The sequence below is a fragment of the Rhinopithecus roxellana genome, chromosome 13 (assembly GCF_007565055.1).
Source record: "Rhinopithecus roxellana isolate Shanxi Qingling chromosome 13, ASM756505v1, whole genome shotgun sequence".
NCBI lineage: Eukaryota > Metazoa > Chordata > Mammalia > Primates > Cercopithecidae > Rhinopithecus > Rhinopithecus roxellana.
This window is the reverse complement of record NC_044561.1, coordinates 98,870,423-98,880,471: the sequence shown is the minus strand read 5'-3', so window position 1 is coordinate 98,880,471 and position 10,049 is coordinate 98,870,423.

Here is a 10,049-nt window from a genome sequence, read left to right as displayed (position 1 = left end):
CGCAACCTCCGCCTCCCGGGTTCAGGCGATTCTCCTGCCTCAGCCTCCTGAGTAGCTGGGACTACAGGCACCTGCCACCATGCCTGGCTAATTTTTGTGTTTTTAGTAGAGACGGGGTTTCACCATGTTGGCCAGGCTGGTATCAAACTAGGCCTCAAGTGATCCGCTTGCCTCAGCCACCCAAAGTGCGAGGATTACCAGCATGAGCCACCGCACCCGGCCTGCAGAGAACATTTAACTCCCCTAAAACTTAATTGCTAATAGACTAATTGCCTGCTGGTGGCCGGAAGCCTTACCAATAACGTAAACAGTCGGTTAACACATATTTCATATGTCACATATACTGTATTCTCACAATAGAGTAAGTTAGAGAAAATGTTATTGAAACAATGACGAAGGAAAAGTATTTTTACTATTCACTGACTGGAGGTGGTTCATCATAAAGGTCTTCATCCTTATCATCCTCACATTGAGGAAGGCTGAGGAGGAAGGGGAGGGGTTGGTCTTGCTGTCTGGTGGGTGGCAGAGGCAGAAGAAGTTCTGTGTCTCGTGGACTCAGTTCCAACCCGTGGTGTTCAAGGGTCACCTGTACCTGCTTTATACACCCCAAATCAGGCCCTAAAATAGTCTCAGGTCCTGTGAGCCCTAGTGACACAGTCTCTTCAGATTCAACACCTTTGATCTGAAAGGTGACTTTGATTTGTCATAATCTTCCAACTCATTTTCTACACGTTTTGACGCACCAGCACTGTGATGCTCTTGGTTATGCTTGGCTGAAGTTTTCTTCTGCAACTAATTTGCTAAAGGCAGGGGGATAATCAATCAGAAGTGACAGTGGTTGAAATCACAGGCCAATATCTTAGCAAATGTCTGTGTTGTAAATGGGGGAGTGCCTCTGGTGGGGTCTTCAAGGATCACTCCAGCCTAGCTAGGGAAACTCTAGGGGAGGGGCACTTGAAATTATTGTACTCACAGGTCCTAGAGAGGGAGGCATGCCATGCCAAGCAGGGGGCCGGATTGGAGGAGTGCCCAGGCATTAGGTGCAACTCAGCATGTATGAGAGAGAAAGAGAGACAACCGCTGGGCAAGTGCCTTTACTGGGAGCCAGGGTGGAGGACACAAGCACAAGGTGCAGGGGTATCTCACTGGTGTGTTTCAATGTCACTAAGTCACAGTCAGGAGAAGACAAGAAGTGGAACTTGTGGCAGGGACCAGCCTTATTACACTGGCACTTGGTTACCTGGACAGGGTGCCCACTGCTTGTTTGTAGGATGTCAAGGCATCAGGAAAATAGGAAGTTTTTAAAAATGTACAATAGAATGTTAACCTCTTGCAGTGATCAGAGGATCAGCTTCGTATCAAAGATGAAAAGATACCAATCAACTCCTTGAAACCTCATCACCCACAAAACTACTAAAACAGAATGACAAATACAATTCTCGGCCAGGCACAGTTGCTCACGCCTGTAATCCCTGCACTTTGGGAGGCCGAGGCAGGCAGATCACTTGAGGTCAGGAGTTCAAGACCAGCCTGGCCAACATAGGGAAACCCCCGTCCCTGCTAAAGATACAAGAAATTAGCTGGGAGTGGTGGCACACGCATGTAATCCCAGCTATTCAGGAGGCTGAGGCAGGAGAATCGCTTGAAACCGGGAGGCAGAGGCTGCGATGAGCCAAGATCATGCCATTGCACTCCAGCCTGGCAATAAGAGCGAAACTCCGTCTCAAAAAAAATAAAATAAAATAAAATAAACTTTTCTTTACCTGTCTATAATAATTTCTCAAAAAGTCAACTGGGGAGACTTAAAATGTTCAAAGCATAGCTATTTGTAGGACCAAAGTGAATAATATCCACCTGTATCTTTCCCAGGCCTCATGTTTTCCTTCTGTTATTTCAAACTTGTGTGAGTTACGCAAAAGGAATTTTTACTAAAAGAGAAGAGAAAAAAATTTTAAAATGACCAGCATAAGCATAATTGAGTTCAATCCCCCAGAAAGCGTTCTTCGGAGAACAGCCAGGCACTGCCTTTGTTTTTCCCCCTCCCCATCTGGGGTTAAGACCAAAAGCGGTCTGTCTTTGGAGGGAAATCTGGGGCTGTACAGCTTCCCACTCTGAGGGGAGCGTAATCCCGGCCAGAACCTGAGCTTCCCCAGGCAAAGCCTGACCTTGCCTACTGATCTAAGCATTCTGTGCTTCATTTTCACCCAAGAAAGGTGACTTCCTCCCGGCTAGGGAACTCCTCCCCTAGGACTCAGCTCATCCTGAACTAATAACCACATATGTCCATCATTTGTTCCATCCTTTGAGTCCCACCCATGTTCTTCAGGAAAGCTGCGGCTGGTCCACGTGCCTTGCCTGTACTTCTGTAGAACTGCCCCACCCTTCTCTGCCTGCAGCAAGGCTCCTGGAACTTGAATGTGCACTTGAATCTGCAGGTCGTGACTGGAGGTCTGTGTTTCTAACATGCTGCTGGGTGACGCTGTGCCGGTCCTGTGCTTGGCATTGTAGCAAGGCTCTGGGGTTTCCCACACTGGAGTCTGCATCAGAAACCTCTGGAGGCCTTGTTAAACACAGATGGCTGAACCCTATTCCCAGAGTTTCTGATTCCCTAGTACCAGGGTGGGGCCTGAGAATTTGCATTTCTAACAAATTCCCAGGTGATACTGATGCTGCTGGTGCAGAGAGGACACATGGAAACCACTGCTCAGCAGGAAGATGCAAAAGAAGCAGAAGCCGCCCCAACCTTGAAATACTCACAAAGCTGCTGTGGAGACCAGACACCTGCTGGGTGAATAAGAGCCTGGGGATCCTGCCTGGGAGGAGGAGAGAGCTGGGAGCTCTAGGGGTGAATGCCAATGGAGGTGCAAGGAGGTGACTAACTCCTGCTGTCTGAAAATGGTGAAGCACAGCCGAGGCCTGAAGCCCACCCTTAGTGATAGATTTAGTTAAACTTGGAAATGGTGCCCAGTCACTTGAGAACAGCACTTCTCAGACTCAGATGTACACAGGAACCGCCTGAGGAGCATATTAAAATGTGGGTTCTGAGGCCGTAGCTCTGAGGTGGGCTTGGAGATTCTGCAGCTCTAGAAGCTTCCAGGTGATGCAATACTGCTGGTGCAAGGACCGCTCTCTGAGAAACAAGGACCTAGAGGTCCAGGTCATCCTGGAGAGCTCTTCTAACCCTGGCCAAGAGCTTCGGGAAGCACTGGGGTTCAGGACCCCGCAGGGGAGTCTTCACTTTCCTTGTTTGAACTCTCAGTGCTGCCTCTCACACGCAATTCTGGACCCAGACAATAGAATCAGCGCAGGAGCTTATTTCAGAACTAAAGATAGTTGACTGCTCCTAGGGGAGGAAGGGCTCTCTCTCAGGAAGTCTCAAACGCCCTGCTGCAAAATTTTCACCCTCAGGATCCCCAATTTCCCTGAACCTTAACAGACTTGCTTGTTCTGTAGAAATTGCCTATATTTCAAAGATAAAAGGACTAGAAAGGTAGCCTTTTCACCTATGTGGCTTCTCTTTTCTTTTTTTCTTTTGAGATAGGATCTCACTATATTGCCCAGGCTGGTCTCAAATTCCTGAGCTCAAGAGATCCTCCCATCTCAGCCTCCCAAGTGGCTGAGATAGCAGGCACGTGCCACTGTGTCTTGCCCTATGTGGCTTCTCCAAGGTGAATATGGGCCTTGTGGGGCTCCAGTTGGCACATGTAAGGTGTGTGTAGTAGTTTCATGTTCAGACTTAAAAGAAACTCAAAATTATGCTGGGGAATTCTCAGGGGCAGCCCCCTCCAAAATCAAAGACCTGAGGGGCGAAGCCCCAGCATCCTGCCCTGGTGAGCTGGGGCTGGCTCCAACAGCTGCTGTTCCTTGGCCTATCATCTCCTGAAGCTTTGACAGGCCAGCTGGGGTAGGGGGTTAGCCTTTGAGGCCTGTCCTGTCCTATGTGGCCCCAGGCAGTGCTGCTCCCTGTGCCTGAGACACTGGCTTCTCCACATAGACCTCAGACCCAGGACTGGGGCCACCGCCCTCACTGTGCACTTTACAGGGTCCTCCTCCAGGCCTCCACTCAGAGCCTACCATCCCGCTCTTCCCAAACCACATTCCAGGTGCCCAGAGTGTTGGAATTATCTGCCTCAGGGCCCCGGTTGTCCTCCTATCTGTCCGTTCTCCTACAAGTGGACCACACCGCCAGAATACACAGCTCAATCCCCAAGAGGCAGCCACGGCATCACTCTTTGGGTCTGGGGCTAAGAAGAAACCTGGACACATAGGCTGGGAGTCCACTTCCATGAACGTGAGGCCCCCAGGAGGCACAGGATGAATTCAAGTAGGAAGAGAAGGGACTGGGCCATGGGACAGAGACCTCCCTCTGGAGTCTTCCTCTAGGCCCTGTAAATATTAGAGGCAGTTCTGCTCCCAAAACTTCCAGGGGAAAAGAGTGAAGGATTTGGCAATAAAGTCCTTAGTTTTCGCAAATGTCTGCAAATCATAAAAGTGCTTTTAAGTTCTCCACAGGTCAGGACTGGTCATGTTAGATTCTTACACCTCTCCCACCGTCCTTCCCCTACTAAATATTGGGAGACTCCCAGTCAATTCACCACCTTGGATGGCTGCCCCTCACCTTCTTCCCAGGGCCCCATATCCAATTAGTCCAAATACACTCATGTTTTCAAGCACCTTTCTGATGAACCTCCAGAAAGTAGCCAGCACTGCAGAAGTTTCTTATAGCACGTACTCAAATTTCTAGGATCCTACCAGTCAAAGGAAAACAGTCTCCTTGCTTCCACCAGGGAATTTGCTAACACTAGCTTCTAAGATCTGACCCCTCAGAGCCACTGTGATCCATCAATCAATTCAAAAATTATAGTGGCCTGGGGCTGCGTGGGTGAGGTGGCTGCTTGGGAGGCTGAGGTGGGAGGATGGCTTAAGCCCAGGAGTTCAAGGCTGTAGCAAGCTGTGATTGCACCACTGCACTCCAGCCTGTGCGGCACAGCAAGATACCATCTTTATAAAACCAAACCAGTGGCCAGGCACGGTGGCTCATGCCTGTAATCCCAGCACTTTGGGAGGCCGAGACGGGCAGATCACGAGGTCAGGAGTTTGAGACCAGCCTGGCCAATATGGTGAAACCCGTCTCTACTAAAAAAAAAAAAAATTAGCTGGGCGTGGTGGCGTGTGCCTGTAGTCCCAGCCACTTGGGAGGCTGAGGCAGAAGAATCACTTGAACCCAGGAGGTGGAGGCTGCAGTGAGCCAGGATCACGCCACTGCACTCCAGCCTAGGTGACAGAGTGAGACTCTGTCTCAAGAAAAAAACAAAACAAAACAAAACAAACACCAGAAAACATAGTGAACTACATTTAAATTTATTTAATCACAGTACTAAATGCTACACAGCAACTGTGTAGAATGCTACATAGCAATGAAAAGCCATGCTTTAAAAGAGTTGTGCATTACATGAGGAAGTGTGCATAATATAATTTTAATGAAAAATCAGATTGGCAGTATACTCATTTTTTATAAAAAAAAAAAAACAAAAAAAACAATGGCCGGGCGCGGTGGCTCACGCCTGTAATCCCAGCACTTTGGGAGGCCGAGGCAGGCAGATCACGAGGTCAGGAGATTGAGACCATCCTGGCTAACATGGTGAAACCCCGTCTCTACTAAAAATACAAAAAATTAGCCAGGTGTGGTGGTGGGCACCTGTAGTCTCAGCTACTCGAGAGGCTGAGGCAGGAAAATGGCATGAACCCGGGAGGCAAAGCTTGCAGTGAGCCAAGATCGTACCACTGCACTCCAGCCTGGGCGACACAGCGAGACTCAGTCTCAAAAATAATAATAATAGTAATAATTTTATATATATATGTATATATATATGTATATATATATATATGTATATATATGTATATATATGTGTATATATATGTATATATATGTATATATATGTGTGTATATATATGTATATATATGTGTGTATATATATGTATATATATGTGTGTATATATGTATATATGTGTGTATATATATGTATATATGTGTGTGTATATGTATATATATGTGTATATATATGTATATATATGTGTATATATATGTGTGTATATATGTGTATATATATGTGTGTATATATGTATATATATATGTGTGTATATATGTATATATATGTATATATATGTGTATATATATATGTGTATATATATGTGTATATATATGTGTATATATATATGTGTGTATATATATGTGTGTGTATATATATATATATAGAGAGAGAGAGAGAGAGAGTACAAATACACAGGAAAAAAAATACCAGAAATCTGCAGGCCTTAATGTTAACAGTGGTTATTGCTGGGTGGTAGATAACAGGTGATCTTTTTATTTCCTTCTCTATTGTTTTTATCTTTTCCAAAACATTTACAGTGTATCAAATTGACTGAATCAAGGGGTGTGTGTCTGAGTGTATTTCTATTCTGAGTGTGTCTATGAGGATGTTTCCAGATAAGATTGGCATTTGAATCAGTAACCTGAGTGAAGAAAATTGTTCTCACCCATGTGGGTGGGCACCGCCCAATCTGCTGAGGGCCTGAGTAGAACACAAAGGCAGAGGAAGGAGGAGTCCACCCCTTTTTGCCTCCTGCGTGCCTGCTTCAGCTGAGGCATCCATCTCCTCCTGCCCTTGGGCTGGGATTTACGCTACCACTCCCCTGGTTCTTAGGCCTGTGGACTCAGGCTGGAAACACACCCCCGGCTTTCCTGAGTCTCCAGCTCAAAGACAGCAGCAGGTCATGGTACTTCGCAGCCTCCATAATTGCATGAGTGAGTTCTTCCTGTATATATGTCCTTCTGGTTCTGTTTCCCCGAGAGGTCTGGCTTTTACAATGAGAAAAAGATGGGTAACCTATTACTTTTATTATTTATGCATACCATTTACCAATTAAAAGTAACTAATTATTACTTTTAATTGGTAAATGGTATGCACCAAACCTAGCCAGCCTGCCTTCAGGGGGTGTCTCTGTAGCATTTTCTCAGACATAAGTACAGCTTTTGAGAGTGTAACATGCCAAGCTCTGTACCCAATATTTGGCATATATAACCGTATCTGATCTTCACAATGCTCTCCATTTTAGGAAGCTGACATTCAGAAACATTCATTCTGTCACTTACCCAGGGTACACAGTATGCTCTCCAAAACTATATTATGGAAACACATGACCATCGATTTGTGATGCTATTTAATAGTTTGGCATAGAGGTCCTGAGCCTGGAGTGCTATGGGCACAACTCATGACCTATGTGAATGGTGCCTCCTGGACTTGTGCAGGGCACCAACTTCAAGGGACTCTGCTGCCTCCAAGCAGTACCTGGTGGAATTGTCAGCAACCCTAAAAGCAAGCTCAACCTGCAAGGCAGCCTACCCAGACAGACGACGCCCCCTCCAATTGAGCCATGATCCCATAGAGCCGTAGAAAATTGATCACCTCCTGCAGGAAGCCACGAGGGTGCTCAGCATGGCTGGGAACTCTTTTTTCTCTAACTGTCCCAGACAATCTGCCACTTTCGTCCCTGCTTCTAAAACAAAAAAAAGTCATTATCTACATTTTTATAGTGGGCAAAGTTATCAGTTTTTAGTAAGCCCATCCCTTAGCTCCCTTACTTGATCCATCCTTTTCAGGAAACCTTCCAGGACCCCATCTTCATTGTCTTCCTTGCTGGTTACACCATCTGGATCAGTTTTCTAGGGCTGCCATAACCAAGTACCACAGATTGGGTGGTACGATAGAATTCTATTTCTTCACAGTTCTGGAGGCTGGAAGTCCAACATCAAGGTGCCAGCAGGTGTGCTTTCTTCTGAGGCCTCTCTCCTGAGCATGTAGATGGCTCCTGCCTCTTTGTGTCTTCTCATGGTCTTCCCTCTGGGTATGTCTGTGCCCTAAGCCCCTCTTCTTACAAGGACACGAGTCATATTGGATTAGGGCCCACCCCAATAACGTCACTTAGTGTAATTACCTCTTTAAAGACCCTATCTCCAAACACAGTCATAAGAGGTTAGGGCTTCAACATACACATTGGAGGGGTGGGGAGACACGATGCAGCCTATGACATCATCTTTCTAGAAGTGTCATAAGAGTATGTCTGTGTCACTCTCAACGCAGTTCAAAGGCACTCTCAGGACTGTGAGGGCCTTGTGAGGACACCACATTCACACACTCCCTATGCTTCTCACAATGAAGATGCCATCGTCTGAGTCACTGTGTTCCCCTGCACAGACTGGGTCAGGGCTCACCACTTACCTTAGGATCGCCAGTGGTGCCTACCTCATAGTGCCCATGGCAGAGCAAATCGCAATGTTTCCATTCTGGATATAGCTCCTAAAGTCCAGCCACCACATCCCTAAGTCTGGCACAAAGTGAAGAGTTTCATGATCAACCAACTTGGTTTAGTTTGGCTCAGACCTAGGAAAATCCAAAACTTTATACCGGATCATGTTCTTCCCACACACAAATACACTGCAAACACACCTGGTTTGGAGTTATGCTGATTAGAAGCCAGGAGTGTTGGCTATAATTTAGTGTGTGCTACAGAAAGGCTGGCAAGGTCCCCTTCCTGCATGTTGCCCAATTCCAAATGCTGGGCGTGCCCACCACCCTGTGTACAGCAGCTACCCACACATGGAATGTGTCCACTCAGGTTTCTTCATGGCCGAGGCTCACCTTCCTGAGGCCTCAAGTCCAAGGTCAGGCGAAGCACCACAGAGAGTATCAGAGGATCTCAAAGGCCCAAGTCGTTCCAGCTGGGTGCCCACTGTCCTCGCCCACTGTCCAGACTCACAGACTGGAGAATCCAATGAAAAGCCTATAATTTTGATTTTCTTCTTTTCCCTGAATGACTCTGAATCTCCTTTTACCCCAACCCCCGGAAGAGGCCTTTTCTCACCAGCCAATCTGAAGACCCCTTTCTCTACACCGCTTTTCAGTGAAGGAATGACAAGTGCTGGGGTTGCTATTTCTATCACACAGATAGCAAGACATTTATTGCAGACCAGACTCATTCCAAAGGAAGGTTTCCAGTCTCCAATGAGGGTCATCCAGCACAGCTGTTTCTTGAAGAAATAGCTCTGGACCTTTGATGAACAGAAAAAAGAACGAAGGAATGATTCCACATGTGATCAGGCCCAGATCCCCCACATGAAGTCTGTCGAAGGCCATTCTTAGCTTGAGAATTTTAAGAGTAAGATTTTTCTCTGCCTCCCAAGGAAAAGGTCCATTGTAGTTCTGCTACACATTTGATTTCTTTTTTTTTTTTTGAGATAGAGTCTCACTCCATCACTCCAGCCGGGGTGCAGTGGCACAATCATAGCTCACTGCAGCCTTGATCTCCCCCTTTTCAAGTGATCCTCCCACCTCAGCCTTCCGAGTAGCTGGGATCACAAGCATGTGTCACCATGCCAGGCTATTTTTTAAACTTTTTTTGTAGAGATGGGGTCTTGCCACGTTTCCCAGGTCTCGAACTCCTGGGCTCAAGTAGTCCTCCCACCTTGGCCTCCCAAAGTGCTGGATTATGGTCAGAAGCCTCCATGCCCGGCCCACATTTGATTTTGACCAGCCACATTTGAGCTGCCACATTCCCCCAGGCTGCCAGGAGGTGGAGATGAATCCAACAAATAAACCAGGATGGGCTGTTTGGCTCTGTCCCGCCAAGTTATGGAAAATGCGAGGAAAAAAACCACCATCTTGCTCCTGACGTAATCACCCTAAAGAGTAAGTAATTGGACAACAAAAACGTTGTTTAAGTAGGCTTCTCCCAGTTCCCAAAAGTAAAACCACAATATAAAATGGCACAGTATTTGCATCCTCCAAGGTGAGGGGCAACCTTCATTATAAAACCACACAGACCAGACAGTATTATTCAGTAATAAAAAGGTATAAAGGACCGTTACATGCTACAACATGGATTAACCCTGAAAACATCACGCTGAGTGAAAGAAACCAGTCACAAAAGACCACACATGAGGAGGTTTCAGTTATATAAAATGTCCAGAAAGGGCAAATCTGTAGAAGCAA